The sequence below is a fragment of the Canis aureus genome, chromosome 31, assembly GCF_053574225.1.
Source record: "Canis aureus isolate CA01 chromosome 31, VMU_Caureus_v.1.0, whole genome shotgun sequence".
NCBI classification, from domain to species: domain Eukaryota; kingdom Metazoa; phylum Chordata; class Mammalia; order Carnivora; family Canidae; genus Canis; species Canis aureus.
The window spans coordinates 21,154,209-21,170,160 of NC_135641.1; the positions used below are offsets into that span (position 1 = coordinate 21,154,209).

The window sequence follows — 15,952 nt, forward strand, 5'->3', positions numbered from 1 at the left end:
CTAGCACAAAAGAAGAAAAAATATCAAGGTAACACTATTATGTGTTTAGCAAATTTAAACAAACTACTTATATTGTGCCAAGACTATTCCTGGTCTTGCAAGTCTTAATGTGGTTCTTTGAGAGCTGGTTCTTTGTGAACATAAAATGTTCCTGCCCTCAACAAACAGGACAGCTTGGTAAATCTATGTAAAGAAACCAGTGAGACAATGACCCACATTTCTCTGCCCATTTCAATCAATGCTTAGTTATGAAATTACAATGATGCTTCCTCTTGCATTTCATTACCACTAAAGACCCTTTATATCATATTTTTCTCATTTTAAAATTTATATTATTACTGACGCTCACTATAGAAAAAATTAGTACAGATAAACAAAAATAGGATGAACATTCACCCAATGGTTGGTTGCATACAGATTACAAGAGATATCAATTTATATCATATTCCAAAAAACTAAAACTCTATGGTGAATTTTAATAAAATAAAACTAGCAAGAATATGAGGGCACCTGGGTGGCTCAGTCGGTTAAGCATCTGCCTTTGGCTCAGGTCATGATCCAAGAATTCTGGAATGATCTTGCATTGGGCTCCTGCTCAGTGAGGAGTCTGCTTCTCCTTTTCCCTCTGCCCCCCCCCACCTGCTTATGCATGCATGCTCTCTCTCTCAGATAAATAAATCTTTTTTAAAAAACCTAGCAAGAATATGAATGACCATTTAAATAGCTGTATCATAATTAGGAAATCTGTTTGACATGAGGCTATAATCAGAAAAAAATGACGCTCTCAAATAAATAATCTTTAAAAAAAAAAAGAAGGAAAAAATGACAAATAAAGTAGACTCAAAATACCAGACCATAAACACCTACTGTACAAATAAATAACACATATAAAACACTAGGTAATAGATCTTGGCAAATGGACTAATAGTAAGTCTTTAATACCCACTGTTAACACTTTAAAGCTGCAGATGTGTTAGAAAACCAAATATTTCTAACTTTTCATTTTAATGCACTATACATAAATTTATTAGTAAAGAAAAATAAAATGCATTTTCTATTATAAGATAGATATATTTTAAGAAAGATCCATACAAGAACTTCAGCACAATGAAATGGAATAGGACTCTACCACAAATAACAGACTGTTGAAAATTATGCAAGGCAAATATAACTGAAAAAGGTCATAAAAAGCATGAAGATTTGAATCTTATATAAAAGAGAAGGTCTTATCACTCATCACAAATTTAAATATTTTTATTTATTTTATTTATTTTAAAGATTTTACTTATTCATGACAGAGAGAGAGAGAGAGAGAGAGGCAGAGACACAGGCAGAGGGAGAAGCAGGCTCCATGCAGGGAGCCAGATGTGGGACTCAATCCTGGGACTCCAGGAGCATGCCCTGGGTCGAAGGCAGGCACTAAACCACTGAGCCACCCAGGAATCCCCACAAATTTAAATATTGTTAAAGTATCACTATTGACCAGACCCTGGGAATAAACACACCCAGGTATTGCATTTGCACTTCAAATTGGTCCAATGCCTTTAAGCACCAACTTAAATAGTTCAGACAAATAAATAGTTCGAATAGTTGAAATAGTTGTTGAATAGTTTAGACAAATAAAACTTAGAAACCTTAGAAATGTCAAAAACTACAGCTACAGAACTAATTATGATATTTTAACACAATGGAATACTATACACAATATTAACAATTTTATTATTGAGCACTTGCTATGTGCCAGGTACTATGCAGGGTGTCTTAAGCAGTCTATTTTATTTTTTTAATTGCTTAATAATCCTACCTTAGGTAGATAGCTATATATGGAGAAATTAAGGTTTAGAGAGATTATGTAATGGGCTCAAGTTTGCAATTAATAATAGTAGACAGATAACTCAGATCTGTCTGACTCCAAAACCTTTCAAAAATTCCTTCTACTTTATCATACAGTTATAGGATCCAAATAGGGCAAATCCCAAAGTTCACAGAAAAAAATCAGGAACCAAACCTTTGAGAACACAGAATGTAGTGATCAAAATTATATGCTCTTTTACTGGCCACCTATAGAGATCTTTCAGGAAGATTTGTAATTGTGCTTACAATACAAATTTTCAACACTGTACTCTTTAAGTTCTCAGTGTTTTAGTCTATGTAATACCATTTTCAATCAAAAGTTTCATGTACCGGGCAGCCCTGGTGGCGCAGCGGTTTAGCACCGCCTGCAGCCCGGCGTGTGATCCTGGAGACCCCAGATCGAGTCCCACCTCGGGCTTCCTGCATGGAGCCTGCTTCTCCCTCAGCCTGTGTCTCTGCCTCTCTCTCTCTCGCTCTCTCTGAATAAATAAATAAATAAATCTTTAAAAAAAAAGTTTCATATACCTGTCTTGATCCTCTTTCCAAATCCTTTCTCTATACCTTCTGTCTCCTTGACACTCTTGTCACAAACCCTTCCTCTTGTTCCATCAATTCCTGGACAGGCTCCTGTCCTCTCTTATCTCTTCCACCTATCCCCCATGCCTTCCCTGTGAAGAGGCCCATCTCTCTGCGTGGAAGGGACCAAGCACATCCCTCCACAGTTGAGAAAGAAAATTCAAATCTGATTAAATCAGTAGCCCTGAAGCTCATTCTTGAGTGCTAAACAAAGTAGACAGATACTGAAGAGGGTGGACCTGGTGACTCCAAGCGACCACCATGACCACTAGCCCCCATTTCCTGACAGAGGGGACTGAATTCCAAGGGACAACCCATACCAGGAGTGACCAGAGGAATGATACACAATGAATTTAATTTTTTCTATTGAAATATAATAAATGTAGTTTCCATGGGTTTTATTTTACAAATTCTGAGATAAATACAAATATATATATTTATAAATATAAAAATACCAATATTGCCATCATGCTATCACTAACTTGTACATGTACTGCTGATTTTAATATAATTGCATCACCTATTACAAAGGGGCCCAGGATGCCTTTGCTATATGGAAAGCATGAATTTACAACTCAACTAGTGGGGCACCTGGGTGGCTCAGGTTGTGATCCTGGGGTCCTGGGGATGAGTCCTGCATCAGGCTCCCAGAGGTAGCCTGCTTCTCCCTCTGCCTGTGTCTCTCATGAATGAATGAATGAATGAATGAATGAATAAATAAAGGAACTAGTGGAAGAACTATAGGTTTTTAAACAGTGTCATCAGGAAAAGCTTCACAAACTGAATACTCCAGTGATTGATAATGCAAAAGGAGAGAGAATCTGGCATTTACCTAGGGCTGTCCTCACAAGAGAGGCAGGACCCAGTGAGTTCTAATCTCTGGAAAAATGCACCTTATAGAGGACGAGACATTCACACTCTGTTACACCCCAGCTGAAGCATAGGGTACACACACACACACACACACACACACACACTGGACTGCATTCAAGAGGTAGAAACAGGAAATGGCTTTGCCTCCTAACAATGTCTTTTAACTTGCCTTTTTAAGCCCCTGGACAAACAACATCCCAGGAAGATCTTGGAAGTTTTCCAGGGTCTCCAACGGTTACATGAATAGCTTCACCTGGGGCCCTTTATTTATTTATTTTTTAAAGACTGTATTTATTTATTCGTGAGAGACACACAGAGAGAGGCAGAGACAGAGGCAGAGGGAGAAGCAGGCTCCATGCCGGGAGCCCGATGTGGGACTCGATTCCAGGACCCCAGGATCAGGCCCTGAGCTGAAGGCAGATGTTCGACCGCTGAGCCACAGAGGCATCCCGACCCGGGGCCCTTTAAAAAAAAAAAAAAAAAAATCCAGTCCATAGTAAATCAACAAACGCCTCACATCCAATTGAAGACTTCTCCCGGTCCCTCAGCTCCGACCTGACCACCGCTGGAGGACCCTCCCTGGGGAAGGAGGCGCACGTGTGGTCAGCCATTTCTCTCGCGCGCGACCTCACGACCTCGCCCACCTCTCCTGGGCTTGGGGAAGGGAGAGGTCTCGCAACCTTCCTCTGGTAGTTTGTGATCTCTTGACTAATAGTGGACGACGTTCAAGCGATCGGTCTTTTTCTCTTTTCTTTCTTTTTTCAGGCCCAATACAGCGCTGGGCCGCACCCGGCCAGGGAACCCCTCCCGGGAAGCAGGGGGGTCGGCCCCCACCGAGGGTAGGCGGTGACAGGCGGCCGTCTCCGCAGAGGAGGGCAGGCACCCCAGGGCACGCCCTCGCCCTCGGGTCCGTAGACAAGGCTTCTTTGCGAGGGCAGGTCACCGCCACCTGTGGTCCCCCGTTGGCGGGAAGGCATTGCGATGCCAGGGCGTTGGCGCTTCGGGCAAGCCTGGGACACCGCAAGCCAAGCCTACAGCCTCCCGCGGCTCCCCGAAGTTTTATCCCATGCTGCCTGGAAGTTCGTTTTTCCCACAGGAAGGGAACCAAAGCGCACACACATATTGGCCTCAGGGCCACCGTCAAAGATGGCCCAAGCGGCGCGTGACTGGCTCTGCCCACCACCATCGCTCACACAGCCGCGTGAAACACGGCCCAGGTGACACGCGGTGCGCCCGGCACACAGCGGGACGATGCCGCTGCCCTCAGAATGGGACTTGGGTCCCTCGCTTACCTACACCACCCCCTCCGCCGCCGCTCTGCCGCCGCCGCCGCCTCCGTGGGTCGCTGGGAACCGGAAACCACGCTTCCCCGGCCTCCCGCACCCGAGGGGCCCCCAGCGCGCGCCAAGTGAGTCGCGCGCCTGCGCCAAGGCTGCGCGCGTGCCTGTGTCTGCGCCTGCGCCTGCGCCTGCGCGGCCCTCACTCCACCGCCTCGCCGCCGGGAGGGCGGCACGCGGTACAGCGGCCCGGCAGGCTGAGCGCTGTGATCGAGGACCCTGGCTCCAGCTGCGCGGCGGGGAGGAGACAGCGCTGGACAACTCCACCTCCTCCTTCCACAGGCTGCCAGTGCGGTGGGCAGAGCGAGAAGAGTGGCCCAGCTCGCCTGAATGCGCGCCCCTCCTGCATGTGGCTCCGCGGGAGACAGCGGGAGTGTTTCAAATGCTGGGTCTATACAAGAGAAGCGTTTGTGGGTTCTTCAGAGGGTCCTGTGGTACCTTTGTAGTGCACGGTTCCCAGAGGTGGGTGATGTGCTCTCCGGCTAATTTATTGTGATGCGACCCCTGGAGATAACCCCCACTCTGTCATGCTGCTAGAGTCTTGGCAGATAGCTCTGTGGGACAGGATCCCTTCAAGGCAGCTCAAGGCCAACCGTTTACCACAGAGTCCACGTGGTCAAGGAGCTGACCTATCCTGGCCTCGCCAAACGGTTGCCCACTCTCCTTGCCCCTCCATCAAGAGCTGCTCTAGCTTGCCTTCTACTTTCAGAATTCTCCAAGCAAGAAGAAAATAACCAACATCTGTTTCACTAGGGCCACCCCTAACACCACCACCATCCTCCAGCTAAAACTTCGGGTCTGTATATCAGGCTTCTCCAAAAACTCTCTTAGCCTGCAGCTCTGGCTCCATGGAAGTCACAGGTGCTGTGATTACTTGTCAGCCCATCAGATATTCACATCACGTCCTAATGGGCAGATTCTGAAATACGCCACCTTTGAAATTCTAGCTTCCTATGAGGCTGGAAGCGGACAGCAAATGATAGTCTCAGGACTCGCTCTTTCATCTTTTAGGAAGTGCTGAAGGTATGTATAATGACATTCTTTAGAAAGGGAAGGGTACTTACCCTTATTACCAACTTTGAGAATTTAGCCAAAATTTTGAGACCGTAGAAAAATTCCATTCCATATCATTTTACATTAACAACAATTCAGTTCTATTTCTTGACATAGTTGCTGGTTTCTTGGGTGTATCCATGTTGGGAAAAATTCATTGAGCTGTGTATTTGTCTTTATGTAGGTTATACTTGTCTTTATGTAGGTTATACTTGTCCTTATGTAAGTCATACTTGCATAAAAAGTTTGTGTACAGGAAACAATCCTGAATCCACTGTGCATTGGATTCTGTACCAGGTGTTTTACATATCTTATCTCATTTTATCAGGGTGACTAATATTTATTAAGTGACAACTGTATGTCAGCATCAAAAAAAGTATGTCAGCATTTTGTTACATTCTTCCTTTAAATTTTTATTGTGATATGTAACATTTACCCAGAATATGTTCAGTTTAACAAATAGCTGTGAAATGTGGCCACCACTCAGATCAAAAAATATATTGCCAGTGGGATGCCTGGGTGGGTCAGCAGTTGAGCATGTGCCTTGGGCTCAGGGCATGATCCCAGGGTCCCAGGATGGAGTCCCACATCAGGCTCCCTGTGGGGAGTCTGCTTCTCGCTCTGCTTATGTCTCTGCCTCTCTCTCTCTGTGCCTCTCATGAATAAATAAATAAAAACTTTAAAATATATATATACATTTTATATATATAAATGTATATATACATTTATATATGTACTCTGGCACTCCAGAAGTCCATTCATGCATCCCTTCCTAATCATAATTTCCTGCAATATTCTTTTTTTAAGATTTTTTATTTATTTACTCATAGAGACACACACACACACAGAGAGGCAGAGACACAGGCAGAGGGAGAAGCAGGCACCATGCAGAGAGCCTGACGTGGGACTCGATCCAGGGTCTCCAGGATCACGCCTGGGGCTGCAGGCGGCGTCAAACTGCTGCGCCACTGGGGCTGCCCTGCAATATTCTTTATATGCATTATTTAAGTTAATCCTCACAGCATCCTGGGAAATTATAATCAGTGGATGCCATCTGAAAAATTACCAGAGTTTACCTAGATCTGAGACACATTCGAGTTCTGATCAGAGTACAGAAACTTCATTGAGCACCTGAGACACTCAGTGAAGATCCCAAAAAGGTCACATCTCACTAACAGGACATTAGTCTAAGAATAAAAGCTACTCTAGACCTACAATAACAAAACTTTAAGCTTCAAGCGGTACCTGGGTGGCTCAGTCAGTTAAGCATCGAACTTGATTTCAGCTCCATCTCATAATCTCAGGGTAGTGAAATCAAGACCTGCTGGACTCTGCACTGGGCATGGAGCCTGCTTAAGACTCTCTTTTCCTCTCCCTCTATCCCTTCCCCCTGCCACTCACATATGACTGTGCACGCTCTCGCTCTAAATAAATAAATAAATAAATAAAATAAGCTTCAAAAAGATCAAACTGATCTTTTTTTTAAAAAAGAGATTTTATTTATTTATTCATGAGAGACACACAGAGAGAGAGGCAGAGACACGGGCAGAGGGAGAAGCAGGCTCCATGCAGGGAGCCTGACATGGGACTTGATCCTGGGTCTCCAGGATCACACCCTGGGCTGCAGGCGGCACTAAACCGCTGCACCACTGGGGCTGCCCCAAACTGATCTTCTAATAATTCAACTCCTACCAAATCAAAGGTCAACATTCTTTAAAGGAAGAAAGAAAACTCCTATACTCAACAAATGTCAAATTGTCCAACATCCAATCATATATTATAAATAAACTAATAAAAATGATTAAACTATGGGCCTTGTGGCTGGCTCGATAAGTAGAGTGGATGACTCTTGATCTCATGGTTGTGGGTTCAAGCCCCTGTTGGGTGCAGAAATAACCTTAAAAAAATAAAATCACAAGGAGAAAAATCAGTCAGTTAAAAACAATTTAGAGGGATGTCTGGGTGGCTCAACAGTTGAGCATTTGCCTTTCGCTCAGGCCTGATCCTGGATTCCCGGAATCGAGTCCTGCATCGGGTTCCTTGCATGGAGCCTGCTTCTCCTCCCTCTACCTGTGTCTCGTATGAATAAATAAATAAAATCTTTTTTAAAAATTTAGAGATAACAATGGTAATGGAATTGCCAAAAATATATGCTGAAACAACCATTATAGCTATGTTAAAGTATTTAAAAGAAGAATGAACCTAATGCACAGAGAAATGGAAGATAAAAACAAAACCAAATGGAAATTCTAGAGATGAAAAATATAATGTCTGAAATAAAATTTACTGAAAGGGATTAACAAAAGGGGCACCTGGGTGGCTCAGTCTGTTAAGCGTCCAACTTTTGATTTCAGCTCAGGTCATGATGTCAGGGTTATGAGATTGAGCCCCACATAGGCCTCTGTACTCAGCAGGGAGTCTGGTTGTGATTTTCTCTTTCTCTGTCCTAAACGCCCCCACCTCCACTTGCTCTCTCTAAAATAAATAAATAGGGGCAAGTGGGTGGCTCAGTCAGTTGAGCATCTCCCTTTGGTTCAGGTGATGATCTCTGGGTCCTGGGATCAAATCAAATGGGTCTCCCTACTCAGCAGGGAGTCTGCTTCTCCCTCTCCCTCTGCCCCTCTTCCCTACTCCTCTCTCTTTCTCAAGTAAATAAAATAAAAAATCTTAAATATATATAAATAAATGTGGGGTTTTTTAAGATTTTATTTATTTATTCATGAGAGACATGCAGAGAGAGAGGCAGAGACACAGGCAGAGGGAGAAGCAGGCTCCATGTGACATAGGACTCCATCCCGGGTCTCCAGGATCACACCCTGGGCTGAAGGCAGCGCTAAACTGCTGAGCCACCCAGGCTGCCCAATACATAAATGTTTAAAAAAAAAGATTAGTGCAGAAGAAAAGATCAGCAACCTTGGAGACATAATATTGAAATGTATCTAAACTAAGCACACAGAGAGAAAAAGGCTAGAAAAAACTGAACAGAGTCTCAATGACCTATAACAGCAAGTAGTCTAACATATATATAATAGGACTACAAGAGGAAAAAGTGGGGGAGTCACAGAAAAAAATTAAATGGAAAACTTACTGAAATTTTCCAAAATTTAATAAAGGCTTTAAACCCATAGATCCAAGAATCCCAACAAATCCCCATGCAGGATAAATACACCACACAGAGACATCCCCCACACATACACACATACACATTTAAAAAAACAAAAAAGCAAGGCATATCATAATCAAATTGCTGGAAAAAAAGGTGATAAGAAAATATTAAAAGTAGAGGGAGGGGTGCCTGGTTGGCTCAGTTGGGAGTGTGAGACTCTTGATCTCAGAGTCGTGAGTTCAAGCCCCACATTAGGTGTAGAGCTTAATTAATTAATTAGTTAACAAATATTCTTCAAGCAAAAGGAAAATTATGCCAGATAGAAACTTAGATTGACAAAGAATGAAGAGTGCCAAAAATGGTAAATATGTGGGTAAATATAAAAGGCTTTTTTTCTTTCATGTTTTAATTCTTTTTTTTTTATTTTTATTTATTTATGATAGTCACACACAGAGAGGGAGAGAGGCAGAGACATAGGCAGAGGGAGAAGCAGGCTCCATGCACCGGGAGCCTGACGTGGGATTCAATCCCGGATCTCCAGGATTGCACCCTGGGCCAAAGGCAGGCGCTAAACCGCTGCGCCACCCAGGGATCCCTCATGTTTTAATTCTTATAAAAGATAATTATCTATTTAAAGCAAAAAAACTCCACAAGTTGTAGAGTTTATAATATATGTAGAAGTAAAATGTATGACAATGGTAGCACAAATGACAAAAGGGGGAAGATGGAAGTATGCTGTTACAAGTTTCTAATATTATACATGAAGCAATATAAAACTATTTGAAAATAGACTTCTAAATTAAAGATGGATATTGTAAATCTTATAGCAACCACTGAAAAGTAAGCCAAAGAAAAAAGATATAGATAAGAAGCTTATTGTGGAAATAAAATAATCCAAAAGGAAACAGGAAAAGACAGGGGAAAATGAGCAAAGCAAATGGGACAAATAAGAAATGAATGGCTTATTGGTAGATTAAAATACAACATATCAAGCATTACATTAAATGCAAATTACCAATGTACTTAAAGGATAGAGATTATCACACTTGATGAAAAAGCAAGACACAATTCTCACTGTATGCTGCCTATAAGAAACTCACTTTAAATATAAGGATACAGGGCCACCTAGCTGACTTATTTGGTGGAGCTTGCAACTCCTGATCTCAGGGCTGTGAGTTCAAGCCTCACATTAGGTGCAGAGATTACTTCAAAACAAAATCTTTTTAAAAATAAATGAATAAATAAAAGGACACAATGATTATAAGTAAAAGGATGTATCTCAGAACTTTTTAAAGTAAGTCAGAAGTAGGGCACCTGGGTGACTCAGGGGTTGAGTGTCTGTCTTTGGCTCAGGTCATGATCCCAGGGTCCTGGGATCAAGTCCCACATTGAGCTCCCCACAGGGAGCCTGCTTCTCCCTCTGCCTATGTCTGTGCCTCTCTCTGTGTGGCTCTCAAGAATAAATAAGTGAAATCTTTGAAAAAAAAAAAAGAGAAAATTAAAGGTAAAAACATACCATAAAACACTAACCAAAGAAAGTTGGACAATGGAATGTCCTAAAATTAGGTTTTATTGATGATTGCACAATCTAAATACACTAAAAAACATCAACCGTACATTTTAAGTGGGTAGTTATGTAGTATATGAACTATATCTCAAAAGAGCTGGGTTTTTTTTTTTTTTTAAGATTTATTTGAGAGAGAGTGCACTGGGTGGAGGGGCAGAGAGAAAAAATCTTGGGCACAGTCCCTGCTGACCGCAGAGCCCTATGCAGGCTCCATCTCTCGATCCTGAGATCATGACCTCAGCCCAAGAGTCAGACACTTAACTGACTGAGCCACCCAAGTTCCATTCAATACAGCTGTTTTAAAAAAGAAACACAGAGGGGCTCCTGGGTGGCTCAGTCAAGTAAGCATCTGCCTGCAACTCAGGTCCCGGGATTGAGCCCCATATTGGGCTGCCTGTTCAGCTGGGGAGTTTGATTCTCCCTCTCCCTTTACTCCTCACCCACTTATCCGCTCTCTCTCCCTCTGTCTCTCTCAAATAAATAAATAAAATCTTAGAAAAGGAAAAGAATCCAGAGAGACTATATTAATATCAGATAGAGTATAGCTCAGAACAGAGGAACATTTCATAGTGATAAAGTGATCAATTTGTTAAAAACACATAACAATCCTTGGTATGTCTGCAGCTAACATAGCTTCAAAATACATGAAGCAAAACTAATTGAACTGAAAGAATAAAGATAAATCTATAATTATATCTGGAGTTATAAATACTTGTCACTCAAATAATGACAGAACAAGTGAACAAAATCAGTAAGGACATCAAAGAGCTGAACAACTCTGTCAATTAACTTAGCCTAATTGACATTTATAGAACACACCATTCAACAACGGAAGATACCTTCCTTTCAAGTGTAAGTGAAATAGTCACCAAATAGACCATATATTTAGGCCATCAAACATGAATGGGACTGCTAATGTTTTAAATATTGTTTCTTGGATCAAGCATCTTTTTTGGGAACTCCATGGTTTAATGGGGTATCTATTTTGTGTCACTCTGTGTATACAGCAGAAAATGAAAATGCCAAATACTACAAATTTTAAAATATTTAAATGAATATTCTCTCAAATGATGTTAAACACAAAAAGACATCACAAATATCTTTTATCCAGAACAATAGGAAGTTCCAAATTCCAGATAACAATGTCCAAACTCATGGCCACATATTATGTATACATTTTTTCTTTCTATCTTTTGACCACCTTTACCCATTTCTCCCACCCTACCCCCACCTCCCAGTAACCACTAATCTGTTCTTTGTATCTACAAACTTGAGGGTTTTTTGTTGTTGTTTTTAGATTCCCCATATAAGAGAGATCATATAGAATTAGTATTTCTCCATTTGACTTATTTCATTTCACATGATGTCCTCTATATCCATATATAGATCAATCGTCTTAATCAGAAATTGAGTCTTAAGTCCTTGCTCAGTTTCTATGATACTGGGTGCTGCCCTGTTCTCCAGACCCCAGGGGGTGGACCAAGCCCCTAAGGTCCAGTTCCTGTACCTGTAACTCCTGCATTGCTCTGTTTATCTCCCAGGCACTGAATTCCTAGACTTGCCTGACCACTGGCCACTAGAACTTATTCTCTTTACCTATCTCACTCACCCTCATGAGTCTCCAGACTGGTTCCAATTACCCAGGGTCCAGCTCATTCATTCATGTACTGGATACTGACCAAGGTCCTGGAAATACAACCATGAATAAGACAGACATAGTCACTGTCCAAAAGTAATTACAATCTATTGGGGGAGATATAGACAAGTAGTAAGACAATGACATTGTGGTGAGTCTTATGAGCTGGCAAGCCTAGGGACCTTTGAAAAGACAGAGGATAAATGCTTCATTTGGACTTTAGGTTTAAGAAAGACTTTCTAGGGCAGTGCCCGGGTAGCTCAGTCAATTAACTAACTTCAGCTCAGGTCATGATCTTGGGGTCCTGAGATGGAGCCCCACGTTGGGTCCCTGCTCAGTGGAGAGTCTGCTTGTCCCTCTCCCTCTGCCCCTCCCCCTGCTCATGCTCATTCTCTCTACCAAATAAATAAAATCTTAAAAAAAAGAAAAGGAAAAGAAAAGAAAAGAAAAGAAAAGAAAAGAAAAGAAAAGAAAAAAGAAAAGAAAGAAAGACTGACTTTCTAGGGACACCTGGCTAGCTCAGTTGGTAGAGCATGTGAGTCTTGATTTTGGAGTTGTGAGCTTGAGCCCCATGTTGGGTATAGAAATAACTTAAAAAATAAAGCATTAAAGAAAGACGTTCTAAAGGTGATAAAATCAAAGCTGGGACCTAAAGGATAAATAGGAATTAGCCAGAAGGATAGGAAGATTAATATAATGTTTTAGGCCAGCACTTCTCGAAATGTGTTTCCAGACCAGCAGCAACAGCATCAACTGAGAACTTGTTAGAAATACAAGTTCCCAGACCCTTCCCCAGACCAACAGAATCAGAAATTCTAGGTAACCAGGCCCACCAATAGTTGTTTTAACAAGTCCTCCAAGCCATTCTGGTCCCTGGTAAAGTTTGAGAGTCAGTGTCCTAGGCTAAGGAACAAAATGTACAAGGGCCTGGAAAAAATATGTCCTTCTTGTCACATTAAATCATACTCCAGTCATGAGAATGTGATTCCAGTGCCTCATCTGAGATAGTAACTCCAGGCCCAATCTAGGCCCTTCATAAGAAAAAAAAGAATAGAGAAGGACTAACATTCATTAAATACATCATATACATGAGATCCTATGCTTCACATTGTTTCTTTTATCTAATCCTCACTATATCTCTATTATTGTGCCCATTTCACAGATACAGAACCTGAGGTTCAGACACATCGAAGAACTTTTGTCCAAGATCACTCAGCTAGGTTAAGTACCAGAACTGGGACTTGAATCCCATTCTCTCTGACTCCAGAATCCAAAGATTTTTCTATAGCACACTGTTTCCAGGGAAAAGAATTTAAGAGATTAGGACAAGATCAGAACATGGGTTGGGCTCTTGACGAAACAGTACCAGCTAGGGTAGAGGAAGGAAATTACAATCTCTTCCTATGTTCCCTTCTCTCACACTCTCCACTCCACAGAGAAGAGATGACCAATTGGCAAGAACAAGGAGGCCAAGGGGCACTTTGCTGGCTCAGTCGAAGGAGCATATGATTTTTGACTCCAAGATTGAGAGTTGCACACTCCTTCAACTGAGCCATCCAGGTGTTCCTCATATACAGTATTTTTGTGACCATAAAAATAATCATGATATATTATCAGGGGGAAAATGGACAAAAATTATATATACAGTGTGATTCCAATCATGTTAACATGCTTAATAAAAAGACTAGAATGAGGGGCACCTGTGTGGCTCAGTTGGTTAAGCATCCAACTCTTAATTTCAGCTCAGGTGATCTCAAGGTCATGAGATTGACCACATTGGGCTCTGCACTCAGCAGAGTCTGCTTAAGATTCTTTCTCCCTCTGCCTCTCCCCCACTTCTGCTCACACACATTCTCTCTCTCTCTCAAATAAATCTTGTTTTTAAAAAATGATGAGAAAGAAATGTACCGAAATGTTAAAATAGCTCTGCCCTCATCTGATATGACAATCCTGTTATAATAATCATATCCACTCCACAGATGCAGAAGCAGAGTGACTGCTTTGAAGGATGGACTTGTGGTTGGCTTATTCCACTTCTTTACACTTCTTTCTGTGTTTTCTCTAATTCCACTCTTTGTATCTATCCCAAGAGGTAGGAGGCTGGATCTGAAGGAAAAATTGAAAGATGATCCCTGAGGTTCAAATGAATTCCCTTTGCCCAGTGACACAGCCTGTCATCTGTCATGAACCTCTGGGGAAGTGAATGAAGGTGGGCATTGGGGTCTAGTCCCTTGAACTTCTAGAAAGACCTCTTGTGGGTACAGCTGTCTGTAAAATTTAATTTAATTTAAAATGTAAAAACCTATGGGATCCCTGGTGGCTCAGCGGTTTGGTGCCTGCCTTCCGCCCCGGAGCATGATCCTGGAGAACCGGAATTGAGTCCTGCGTTGGGACCCCTGCATGGAGCCTGCTTCTCTCTCTGCCTGTGTCTCTGCCTCTGTGTGTGTGTGTGTGTGTGTGTGTGTGTGTGTCTCATGAATAAATAGATAAAATCTTTAAAAAAAAAACCTGAGTCATCCCTGATTAATTAAAATTAATTCAATTTCATTTTTAAAAAATCTGTTCCAAGGCTAAGGGCTATGACCTTCTCTCAGGGAAATTTGAAAATTTCCTGGTACCATCTCTGCCCCCCAGCCTCCATTTCAGCCTTACTCTTTCCTCTGGTTCAGAATCTCCTTGTAAAGCTGAGAACCTGGCTTCCCTCTGATTGTTTACTGATCTGATACCTCTTTAGGCCCATAGCTTGCCCAGATCCTGTCTGAGCCTGTTAGCGACCCAGCCCTTGGCTTCCACCATGCCCCAGACTCCGGGCTCCCTGCTGGCCACTGACCCATCCAGCACCCTCGCAGCAGCTCTTGGTCGTGTCTTCAGCACACTTTTATAGACACAACATTTGTTAGTGAAAGTAGCGATCCAGAGGAGAAGTCAGATTTTATTTCTGGTGGTGACATCAGCAGGAGTTAGAGTAGCTCCTGGCTATAGTTAACAACACAGAAACTAGCTCAGACAATTCGAGTGCTCTCTATTTTTGCTATTTCTCTTTGTCTGTACTTGCTGCTGCCTCTTTTTACCCCCACAAACTTTGCTGTTACCATTAAATTTGTTTCATATGGAAGTTCTCTGGAAAAAAAAAAAAAAAAAGCTCTCTGATTCTGAACGGAGTCAGATCCATCAACCAGGCTTTAAATGCCTCAGATCCCAATAGTTAATAAAATTTTGGTGCTTATGAAATAAGTGGAGGGCAATGTCTCCAGCAGCACTTCCCAGCTCCCTGTTCTGTGGTGCTTTAAATTTTACTTTTCTCTTGGCTACAGCTTCAGCATAACCTTACCCTACAGGGCAAATCTCTGTATCCTAGCTTGGTGGCCGGTTCCATTCTGAACCTGCTAAAAGAATGGGAATGGCTTGTAACTAAGCCCCTGTCTTAAAACTTCAGGTGACCTTAATTCCCTCTCTGGGTCCCCAAGGCAAAGCCAGCCTGACATCCCAGGAACACAAAGGCAGTTATCTTGTAGGAAACCCTTGTCCTCCTAAGCTACTGTCTCAGGTGCAGTGATGGATGCTGTTGTGAAATGTGAGCAAAGGTGAAAGGACCAAACCGGGCAGCCCTGGTGGCTCCGTGGTTTTGTGCCACCTTCAGCCCAGGGCATGATCCTGGAGACCTGGGATTGAGTCCCAATTCGGGCTCCCTGCATGGAGCCTGCTTCTCCCTCTGCCTGCTTCTCCCTCTGCCTGTGTCTCTGCCTCTCTCTGTGTGTGTGTCTCATGAATAAATAAATAAAATCTAAGAAAGAGAAGAAAGAAAGAAAGAAAGAAAGAAAGAAAGAAAGAAAGAAAGAAAGACAAAAAGAAAGAAAGAAAGAAAGAAAAAAGAAAAGAAAAAAAAGAAAAGAAAAGAAAAGAACCTGGGCTCTTGGCTCAGCTCAGCTCCAGCCCAAAGCAAAAAGGAT

The 15,952-nt window shown here is 42.3% G+C and overlaps 1 protein-coding gene across 2 annotated transcripts in view; it reads right to left on the bottom strand.

Moving 5' to 3' along the window:
• KLHL6 (kelch like family member 6) overlaps positions 1-4,721 on the bottom strand; it is a 115,340-nt gene extending 110,619 nt beyond the window's left edge. Inside the window, exon 1 of one of the 2 annotated variants that reach the window (XM_077879823.1) lies at positions 4,596-4,721. The gene's annotated coding sequence lies outside the window, so the exon portion shown is untranslated. The remainder of the gene's footprint in view (positions 1-4,595) is intronic. The other variant, XM_077879824.1, reaches the window with a different exon arrangement.
• Between the last annotated feature and the right edge of the window lie 11,231 nt (positions 4,722-15,952).